Source organism: Leuciscus leuciscus (genome assembly GCF_965113295.1).
Source record: "Leuciscus leuciscus genome assembly, chromosome: 23".
NCBI lineage: Eukaryota > Metazoa > Chordata > Actinopteri > Cypriniformes > Leuciscidae > Leuciscus > Leuciscus leuciscus.
The window spans coordinates 1018925-1030765 of NC_138747.1; the positions used below are offsets into that span (position 1 = coordinate 1018925).

General features: G+C 40.5%; 1 protein-coding gene across 2 annotated transcripts in view; it reads left to right on the forward strand.

Annotated features, from left to right (window-relative positions):
* Positions 1 to 765: 765 nt before the first annotated feature.
* The window catches only part of tmc6b (transmembrane channel-like 6b), a 31846-nt gene continuing 20770 nt past the window's right edge, over positions 766 to 11841 (forward strand). The window contains exon 1 of one of the 2 annotated variants that reach the window (XM_082155806.1): positions 766 to 911. The gene's annotated coding sequence lies outside the window, so the exon portion shown is untranslated. The remainder of the gene's footprint in view (positions 912 to 11841) is intronic. The other variant, XM_082155807.1, reaches the window with a different exon arrangement.

Here is an 11841-nt window from a genome sequence, read left to right on the forward strand (position 1 = left end):
AGCTAGTAAGTGTTGCATATGTATGTTACATGATTCTTTTGTGGTTGATATTTGCCCAGTCTTTTGGGAAAAGCTGCCACTTGACGTCATTACTAAAGAATCTCATGTCACACACACTTCAGAAAGAAACCCACTTCACGCGCACATCCTCTGTGAAAGACACTTCCTCCATCAAAGCATCATGAGCTGTTGTGCAAGTTCAACAATAGAGAGAGAGAGAGATATAGATGAGTAAGAACACAGACCGCAAAGTTTTCTCGGAGCAAAACGCGTCTAAACAGGCACTGAACTGAAGTTGCCAACATGTTCCGTGTGGTCAGAGCTGAATGGTAGACTGAGGCCTTAAAACATCATCATACTTCTTTATTGTGGAGTGAACTCATTTAAACCTTCGATTTCTGTGGGAAAACTTTGAAGAAGCTCTAATGGTTTGTTTTGGTGTGTTTGAGTTCAGAGTCAGGGTCAATGGACTCTCAACAATGAATCGGCTCATACCATTTTACATGAGCTTATTCACATGCACTTTTGATTTAATTGCTTTTCTAATATTATGTCCCTCATATACTGATAACACGCTTAATAAGATTATAAAATTAGCATAGAGTATTTTGAGTGTTTGTACGAGATGATAAATTATTTCGCCCCCCTACGGAAATGAAAGTGACTCGGTCCTAATTCCGCAAACGAATTGTTCATGTGAACCGGCTCTTTTTTGTGATTTAGTTGAACCGATTCACAAAGATCGCTGAGAGTTGGTTGAAATGTTGGAACCTCTATGGTTGGAACAATAATGCAATGAACCGTCCGAACGAACCGATTCACCAAACTGATTCGGATGTCCAGACTCAACTCATTCGTTGTCATTAGAAGTTTCTCAGTAGTCTCTGTACGGCAATCCATCGCGCGCATCGGTGAGTTACATCTTATTTACTTTATTTATTGATGACAACATAATCTCGTTTGAGTTTGTTCGAGCGATAGAAGAGAAACTATCGAGATGAAGTTTTAATGAGTTTGAGAGCTTGCGCGAATCAGTCAGGTTCCGTTTGTGACTTCGATCGGCAGGTGTAAAAACAATAAACCATCTGAGTTCAGTGTCATAATCGTGTTTGTCACGTGTTTAGTGTTTACAGAGAGCTCGTTAATCAAACATTAGATGTTTAAAACCTGGAGATTTCAGAAGAACAGAATATATCCCGTTACACATAATATGAGACAGTGATCGTATCAGTGTTTGTCAGACTCTATCCGTGTCAGAAGAGTTTTGGGTTATCAGAGGATTTTTGATGCTCAAAACTAGCTTTTCAAACAGCCAGAAAATGTGATGTCACAGATTTGTCAAAGCAAGTCACCTTTATTTATATACAATACTGATTTCAAAGCAGCTTTATAGAGATAACAGGAAAATAGTGCAACAAAGTTTGTTTCCTGAAGAAAATAGAGTTCAGTGATGCTTCATTTTTGTTGTAAGAAAGAATGCAATTCATCTGAAATATGAACGGGTGTGATTGTGTTTTAGTTTAAGTGAAGTCTGATGTGTAGATAAGTCATGCGCTGAACAGAACAAAGCCATTGTGTCGTTGTGTCAGGGATTCTCATTGTGTTTGGTTGAATGAATCCGAGTTGTTTTGGGAATTTTGGGAGCCAGGTTTTCCTGTACGGCTCTGTAACTGTAGAGCAGAGAAAACCCTCAGAAACCAGACGTCATTCTTCATGATGTTTCTGCGTAACACTTCTCTTGTGTTTCTCTAGTTCCAGATGTGCTGGTGTAATCTGATCTCACACACACTGATCCGTTGTTTCTGCTGTTGTTTGCCGTTCTCACACACTCACTGTTATATAAATCTCCCTCCTATTAGTTCCCTAGAGGCTCTTATTCCTTTCCTTCACTACAGACACACACACACTGTTAATCAGGATGTCAGACTCACTCACTAGCCCCTTTCACACAGAGATTCCGGAAAATACACGGATAAAGTGACCCGGGTTCGTTTGATTTTGGTTCATTCACACTGTCAGTGATTTTCCGGAATCAGAGAGTGCGTTCACACACAACCCGTAAAAATGCCGTAAAGACACGTGACATCGATGTGACTTGTAATCTCAGCAGAGTCTTAAGTTTGCTTATGAGCTGCGATCTCTCTCTCGAGAAACCATGCCTGTGCATTTTTTCTCTGATTCAATCATAAACTTGCGCATTACGTACCGTTTCACAGCTGGAGAACGATCCCGGCTTCAGCGTCATCACTACGACACGGCATTATTACGGCTTTTGTTCACACAGCGCGCGTTCCGGGACTGAACACGGCAATGTTACTAGGTCCCGACCCGGCATCGATCCCGGCATAAATCCCGGGTCGAGTTTGCGTTCACACAGAAGGCGCTCTGGCAATTTGCCGGCAATTTCCCGGGTTCAAAGCGCTGTGTGAAAGGGGCTACTGATTCACTATAGCCCCTTTCACACAGCGCTTTGAACCCGGCAAATTGCCGACAAATTGCTGCTGAGATTACAAGTCACATCGATGTCACGTGTCTTTACGGCATTTTTACGGGTTGTGTGTGAACGCACTCTCTGATTCCGGAAAATCACTGGCAGTGTGAATGAACCAAAATCAAACGAACCCGGGTCAAATCCCGGGTCACTTTATCCGTGTATTTTCCGGAATCTCTGTGTGAAAGGGGCTTATGGGAGGCCGTATGGGACGAAACACTTGCGACACACACTGAAACACTTGCGACACACACTGAAACACTTGCAACACCCACTGAAACACTTGCGACACTGAAACACTTGCAACACACACTGAAACACTTGCGACACACACTGAAACACTTGCAACACACACTGAAACACTTGCGACACACACTGAAACACTTGCGACACACACTGAAACACTTGCGACACACACTGAAACACTTGCGACACTGAAACACACTGAAACACTTGCAACACACACTGAAACACTTGCGACACACACTGAAACACACTGAAACACTTGCGACACACTGAAACACTTGCGTATTCTGGGTGGTTGCTATGATGTTGCTAGGCGGTTGCTAGGGTGTTCTGGGTGGTTGCTATACTGTTGTTAGGCGGTTGCTAAGGTATTTTGGGTGGTTGCTAGGGTGTTCTGGGTGGTTGCTAGGGTGTTGCTAGGCAGTTGCTAGGATGTTCTGGGTGGTTGCTATGGTGTTGCTAGGCGGTTGCTAGAGTATTCTGAGTGGTTGCTAGGGTGTTGCTAGGCGGTTGCTAGGGTTTCTGAGTGGCTACTATGGTGTTGCTAGGCGGTTGCTAGGGTATTTTGGGTGGTTGCTAGGGTGTTTATAGGGGGTTGCTAGGCTGTTCAAGGCAGTTGCTCTGGTGTTACTAGGTGGTTGGTAGTTGTCACAGATGGTTACTATGGAGTAGGGATGGGACGGTATGAAAATTTTATATCACGATTATAGTGACCAAAATTATCGCGATTATCAATATTATCACGGTTTTGTTAAAACGAGATGAAAGTGTTCAAAAAGAGTTGATGATCACACTGAAGACATTTCAACAAGTTTTATATTTGAAAATCAACAAACAACAAATAAAACAGCAGCTCTATGCTCTTTTTAAAGCAAGATTCTATGTGGCATTTCCTTCCTTATAATGACGGTCGTCAATAGCAACGCATTATAACACCGCGCACATCCATTGTAACGGCCGCCTAGTGTTAAGTAGTGTTCATGACATGAATGTTGATGTGCCTTTAAGATAACTTCTATGGTGTACGTTATTGTATGCTTGCTGTTTTTATGTGAGCGCGCACGCACAGTGAGAGTGAGATTGCTCGCGCTAAGAGGAAGAAGATGACCGCTCTACTGCTGACCGTTGTTTTATTATAATGCGTTTACTTCCACTTTGATTTGTAGCGTGTTTTAGAGTGTTTTATTTTCCCTTTTAACATTCGCTCTTCGACATGTATGTGAAGAGTGTGCTTAACTGAGAGAAAACATCTATAAAAGTCTCGTGGAAAGTACCATTTCACTTGCACTGTCTTGTATTCTTCATCTGGGCAGACTTCAAACTCTCTGACAGACGTTAGCTACCATGTATCAAAAAAAATGGACGCGTTGTCTCGTTTCATTCAAATACAACTTGCTGTCTTGCGTCTCCGCGGTTTTAATTGTATTGAAAATTAAATCAGAGTTGATTTATTGTTTACAGAGTTTTATAATATTGTTGTGATCATCTTGTCTGAACGATTGTTTTGTACGCTGAACATAATGGATTTATAAATAGGTAAGATTTAAAACATTAATCTCAATTCAATGTCCCCGTAATTATGTGGTAAAAAAAAAAAGTCGGTGTAATAAGTGTAAAATGAATATAAATTAGTATCCCTTAAATGTCTCTTAATATTCTTGTTTGAACTTGTTCGTTCGTCTTTGGCTCAAAGCCACTTGCTGCGAACTTTTTTTTTTTTGCGGAAGCTTCACGTTTATTTCAAGTGATTGATATAAATAGTTCAACTTAAAACAACATTTTATGCCCAATTATTTCCCAGACGTAGTTTTGGTATTGAGGTCAAAGTTAACTTGCCTTGCGTTCGCTATACAACTGTGGGTAATGGTCACACAAGACGACTCGGCAGGGTGCGACTTACAGGGTGACCATCCATCCTTGATTAAGTTTCCCTCAGGACTTTTGTTAAAGCCAAAATATGACCACACCTCAGAATTGGTTCTCTTAAAAGGCTGGAAAATCTCCCGAGCACGGTCACTGCCTTCCGCAATTCCTTCTTCAATAAAAAAACAACAACACCATTACGCGCTGCGCCTGCGTCAGACTGTTGCTGCTGGCTGAACAGGCTCGAAAATCACGATAATCAAACACGGTTTTAATGATAATTAAATTTTAAACGATATTACTAACAGTCAGTACATTTTATCGTGGTTTATAGTGAAACCGGTAATCGTCCCATCCCTACTATGGAGTACAACCACCCAGAATTCGCAAGTGTTTCAGTGTGTGTTGCAAGTGTTTCAGTGTGTGTCGCAAGTGTTTCAGTGTGTCGCAAGGGTTTCAGTGTGTTTCAGTGTGTCGCAAGTGTTTCAGTGTGTTTCAGTGTGTCGCAAGTGTTTCAGTGTGTGTCGCAAGGGTTTCAGTGTGTGTCGCAAGCATAGACTGTAAAAAAATATGGACGTAGTGTCCGTGACGTCACCCGTAGGTTTCTGAAGAGCATTTTTGAGGCCTAAAGTGGGCGGAGCCGGCCGTCGCCATCTTGGCCTCACGTCACTCCCGGATAACAGAAAATGGGCAAAGAGGCGGGGCGGGTGGGGAGGTAATGCTATGCTATATGCTACTGACAGTACCAAGTCTGCGACTGCACAGGGCCTCGTGCTAAAGTGACAGTTGATGATGTAAAGCCAATTAAAAGTTCCTGTTTTTGCCCTTCGAAATATTATAATAGTTAAAAGACATGGCAACAAGTGAGACTGTGTATCGTGATTCTGTACTATTTTGCTAGTTGAAAATGTATATGCAGTAACTTAATATTACTCTGAGAGTGTGTGTGTGTGACAGTGATTTATGTGCATACATGTCAGTCACTCTTTTTTTATAGTCTATGGTCCGTCAGCGCGGCATCGCTCGTCAAGTTCGTAGAGAGCTTATTCAGTCCATTTTAAATTCTGATTTTGGCCGCCTCTCAAACGGGTTAAACCATAGATATATTAAAGGAGTCATGACCTGTAATTTTCACTTTTCCACGAGAAAAAATGTCTATTATGATTGCCTAACGATTATACACTGGCCGGGAAGCCGATATTTAAAAGTGAAGCGTTTGTTTACCTCAGGGTTTGTAAAATATCCCACGTGCACGCGCACTCAAATACGAGATTTTGATTTCTACCCTGGCTTGACGTCACGACGGTGGAAGATATACCATATATGGACACCGCAGACCTATGCCGCAGGAAGCCCGCCCTGCCCCTCTCCCCTCATATTCAGTCGAGCGCCGCCATGAATTCCGATTGGAAGTACGCACTCGACCGTGAAAGATGCAGAAACGTGGTGCACACGTGAGTTGCTCTGTTGTTGACTGCCAGAATCAACATGGAAATGTTTTTTCTCTCCCAAGAACGGACCAAGCTATCAGGGACCAGTGGATTAAATTCATTTTTAATGACGCGGTTCCTACAACCCTTCCCACTGGCTTAGGTGTCTGTGCTAAACATTTTACAAAAATTGCGTTGCAATGATAAGATCTTTATTCACGCGATCAACAGACTGTCTGTCTTCTGCTCAGTCAGTGCTCATCATGCTGCAACCTTTCATGTGATGGAAATTGGAATAGATTTAAATATAATGCTTTAAACGATACTTTTCACGATTTGTTAATCTCGATAGCTGTAATAGTAAAAACGTTGTAAAAGTTTTCGACATAGTTCATGTAATACTACTAGCTATTTCATATGCAAGCATGTCAGCCAATCACAGCAGTGGGCGTTTGCACTGCAGTCTCACAGCAGACACGCCCCTTAAAACAGAGCGTTCAAATCTGAGGCTGAAATCAGGCTTGGAAAAATGGCTTTTATTTATAAATTATGACAATTTTTGATGTAAAAATCATACTAACATTATAAGGGCACCCCAGGCAACATTATAAAATAATAAAACAATCCAGTTCATGACTCCTTTAACGTTACCTATGAAGTTCAAGTAAATCCGCTGGAAATCCGCGCTCATTCAAGGATGTGCATTTATTGCATGGACGGAGAAAGCGCCGACACCTGTAGGATTTCATCTGACGGTATTATAATCTGTTCCGTGAGAGCAGAACGAACGAGCCTTTATTGACGTTTTTAAATCTGAAAACTCCAAAAAGCAACGAAATTGTCAGACATCCATTGGTGCATGTTCACAGAGGAAAACAACTGAAATACAGCGCTGGTTGTTCTCTCGAACGATACTCGACGACAACGACAGAATCCAAATCCATGGGCGAAGTAATGGGTGTATTAAATTGTATGAAATAATCCCGAAAAAAAGCACAAACACTGCAGAGATGGCAAGTTCAGCAGCTAACATATGCTGAGGTGAAGTGACGGCTAGTAACAGCAGACAAACGGCTAGCATTGACATCAGCGGCAATCCACCTGTCACTCAAGTGGACACACCCTTAATTATGCAGAACTTTAAATATTAATCAACTAAACGGATGAGTTATAAAAAAATTCACCCCCCTCACAGTTGTCATGAAGGGCAAAATTAGCTGTATAGACCAAAGCCACATACAGACACCAGGCTGTAAACACGTTTTTTTCTGCTGAAAAATTTGGCATTTTTACATGGGGGAGATACAGATTTGACTCACTTTTGACACCAGCCTCAAGCGGCCAGTCAACGAATTGCAGTTTAACTCACTTCCATGTTGGTTTCAAGAGAGAGAGTGTTTCAGTGTGTTTCGTCCCATACGGCCTCCCATAGACACACACACACACACACACACACACACACACACACACACACACACACACACACACACACACACACACACACACACACACACTCTCTCTCTCTCTCTCTCTCTCTCTCTCTCTCTCTCTCACTCACACACTCTCTCTCTCTCTCTCTCTCACACACACTGAAACAGCTGTCTTACATTTTACATAAATGCATTTGGCAACAGATGCTTTTATCCAAAGTGATTCACATACACACGTCCTTGCACTTCTATAGTGGTGAGTGGGAGACGACAGCTTGTTTTTGTATTCTCATTTATATAGATGTGTGTGTGTGTGTGTGTGTGTGTGTGTGTGTGTGTGTGTGTGTGTGTGTGTGTGTGTGTGTGTGTATTTATGTGTTGCAATCATTTCTCTGAGCATTTGAGATGTTTAATGGAAAGGTTATGAATGTCTTCTGACCACAGGCTGATGCTGATGTCAGTGCCAGGAAAACACATAGGCTACACATTAGGGCTGGGTATCGATTCAGATGTTACAATTCGATTCGATTTCGATTCGCAAGCTCTAATTCGATTCGATTTCGATTCTCGATTCGATTTTCGATTTCGATTCTCGATTCGATTTTTCCAATTTCGATTCTAAATTAATTTCGATTCGACTCATTCAATGAATATTAAATACAAAACCTATATTTATTAAAAAAAGAAAAAGAAAAGAAAAAAAAGTGAACAAGTTTTCAAGTGTTTAATTAATAAAAAGAAATTAAGAGCTACAAACCTGTATATTAAACTCTTTTTATTTTAGGTACACTTGGGTACATTAAAACAGAACCCAACTCTATATTTCAAATGCATACAATGAATAGACAGGATTTTGATGCAAGATGAAAAATTGATGCTGAAAATTGGACAAGTCAGAACAGTCGCATGTCTTGATCAATCAGGTTAACAATCCTCACATAAACCCACATATAAAAACGTTGCATATAATATAATATGTGCCCTTCCTGTCTAACAGCTAGGCCATACAGAAATTGAATAAAATTATCAAACAGTCTGTGTTGCATTAATTATAAATTATATATTGACTAATCAAAGTTACAAAAGTTCTTTATTCAAGAGCAGTGAGTGTTTTTCTCTGTTCTCTTTGTTCTTTGATTAACTTAAATGACAGAGATAATTAGTGGCTACAGTGTACTGTCCCTTTAAGACCAGCCGCTGTTGACAGAGACGCGGAACTCACACGCGGACTCATTCTCTAACGAGGCACAACTCTTCACGTTCGTCATAAGACTGCTCTTATGTTATAAAGATACTCGACAAAAATAAATTTTGGCATAATTGTGTGTGTTCTTCGTTCAAGCACGAAAGATAATTCTATTCTGTGCTGTCTTGTGCGCACGCACGATATCATCGCAAGTTTTTCTGTCACAGTCACGACAGCATTTTGGCAGCATTTTGGTCATATAGCCTAATTGCGTATAGGCTTGTCATAGCGATTGCGATATGATTAAACGTGCAGCACTAATTGAGGTTATTTTATGATTTAGATAAAACTACCATAAAATCTCACAGCATTAGCTATAAAATTGAGTTTGCAAGCCTATGAACAGTGGAGGAAAACTAATACATAAAGATGGAAAAAAATCAATTCTTGGCGTTTGAGAATCGATTTTGAATCGACCACATTTTAAAAAACGATTAATCGAAAAATCGATTTTTTTGCCCAGCCCTACTACACATACACATATATACACACACACACACACACACACACACACACACACACACACACTCCGGTTCTCCTTTTCCTCAGTGTTTCCAACACTTTACTCACGTTACTCATTACACACGAGCGTCTTTCAGAGGGAAAGAAATAATCGAAATGAAGCGTTCAGTCATTCTCATGATAGTCTCTTTACTCTGAGTCTTTATGAGTGTTGCTGTTTTGAAATTATGACATACTAAGTCATATTTATGATATGAAAAGTCAAAATTATTAAAAAGTTCTAATTATGACATTAAAATTTACATTATGACATACTGATGACAAAAAGTTGAAATTATGATGTACCAAATCGAAATTGACAGTCGAAAAATTTACAAAAAATTTGAAATTATGACTTAATAATAAAAAAATTCAGAATCGATCCGATCCGATACCAAAAATTCTGAGTATCGACCGAAACCGTTTTTTTATTTTTATCAAGTATATTTACTATAACTCTGTGTTGAACTGATAATCGCTATTTTGTGTGTTAAACACAATCTACTTAATACAGACAGCTTCATTATAAAGAAAAACAACAACAACAAAAAATATATGATCATAATCTGACATAGGCCTAAATGCTATTATAAACTAGATCAGTGGATAATTCAGCAGTCAAATTTAGTCTAGAAAAATCACAAGTGCACAATAATTGTATAAAATCTGAACATTAACGTTTAAAAAAACGTTTAGTGGGGAACAAATAAGAGACAGTGTGACACTAAATCTGGTAAAACGTCACACATTGCTCTTTGTATTGTTGTAAAAAACATTCATGAAAAACAAGATAACAAAAATATCAATTATTTTATATATAGCCTACTATAAAATTGAGACATTTTTTAAATGTATAGCACAGCACAAAGTTTAAAGCACAAAGAAAATACATATTGATGCGTAGTGTATTATACAGTATCTATCTATGCAATAGTTTATTATATGAAGAACAAGTGCTCTGACTTTACTCCAGTGCTGTGATCTAACAGACACCCGGTAGAAAGTAACATGATTAAGGCACAGCAATAAAGTCCAGCAAGATAAAGTTGTTTTAAGCGAAACCATAGACCGTTATCTATAGATCAAGTGTAATAATAGTAACATTGAATCATCTTGGAGTTTCATCGTGTTAACCGTCGTAACCGAACGCGACGCGCTGTCTGATGCTGAATGATTGACAGCCGCAGCTGAGGGAAACGTTTACGTGATCTTGAATTTAATGACTTAAATATTAATTTCTATCTCACATTATACTATATAATGGCTTCAGAACACTTATAATATTGTGCACGAAAACTTATGGTGCTTTATAATGTGTGTGTGCCTTTTGTGGGGCTTAACAATAACACTGAATAGTATACGCACAATATCGGATTTGGATCGGCCTCGTCTGACCGATACCCGATCCGGCAAACATGGCAGTATCGGAGCCGATAACGATACTGAGTTTGACTTTTTATGTCATAATTATGATATTAATTAAGACTTACCGAAGCTCGATGATTTCCTCTGAGTGTTAGACCAGATCATACAGAAAATCAACTCTTTGGATCAGATTCCTTCAGAAGCGCTTTAAAGCAGTTTCATGCTCTGCGAATGTTCAGATCCTCCTGAAGATATGAGTGAGCTCTTCCCGTCCCGATATGAGTGAGCTCTTCCCGTCCCGATATGAGTGAGCTCTTCCCGTCCCGATATGAGTGAGCTCTTCCCGTCCCGATATGAGTGAGCTCTTCCCGTCCCGATATGAGTGAGCTCTTCCTGAAGGATATGAGTGAGCTCTTCCTGAAGGATATGAGTGAGCTCTTCCTGAAGGATATGAGTGAGCTCTTCCTGAAGGATATGAGTGAGCTCTTCCTGAAGGATATGAGTGAGCTCTTCCTGAAGGATATGAGTGAGCTCTTCCCAATATGAGTGAGCTCTTCCTGAACGATATGAGTGCGCGCTTCCTGAACAATATGAGTGCGCTCTTCCTGAAGGATATGAGGGAGCTCTTCCTGAAGGATATGAGGGAGCTCTTCCTGAAGGATATGAGTGAGCTCTTCCTGAAGGATATGAGTGAGCTCTTCCCAATATGAGTGAGCTCTTCCCGTCCCGATATGAGTGAGCTCTTCCCGTCCCGATATGAGTGAACTCTTCCCAATATGAGTGAGCTCTTCCCGTCCTGATATGAGTGAGCTCTTCCCGTCCCGATATGAAGGATATGAGTGAGCTCTTCCTGAAGGATATGAGTGAGCTCTTCCTGAAGGATATGAGTGAGCTCTTCCTGAAGGATATGAGTGAGCTCTTCCCGATATGAGTGAGCTCTTCCCGATATGAGTGAGCTCTTCCTGAAGGATATGAGTGAGCTCTTCCTGAAGGATATGAGTGAGCTCTTCCTGAAGGATATGAGTGAGCTCTTCCCGATATGAGTGCGCTCTTCCTGAACGATATGAGTGCGCTCTTCCTGAACGATATGAGTGCGCTCTTCCTGAACGATATGAGTGCGCTCTTCCTGAACGATATGAGTGCGCTCTTCCTGAACGATATGAGTGCGCTCTTCCTGAACGATATGAGTGCGCTCTTCCTGAAGGATATGAGTGCGCTCTTCCTGAAGGATATGAGTGAGCTCTTCCTGAAGGATATGAGTGAGCTCTT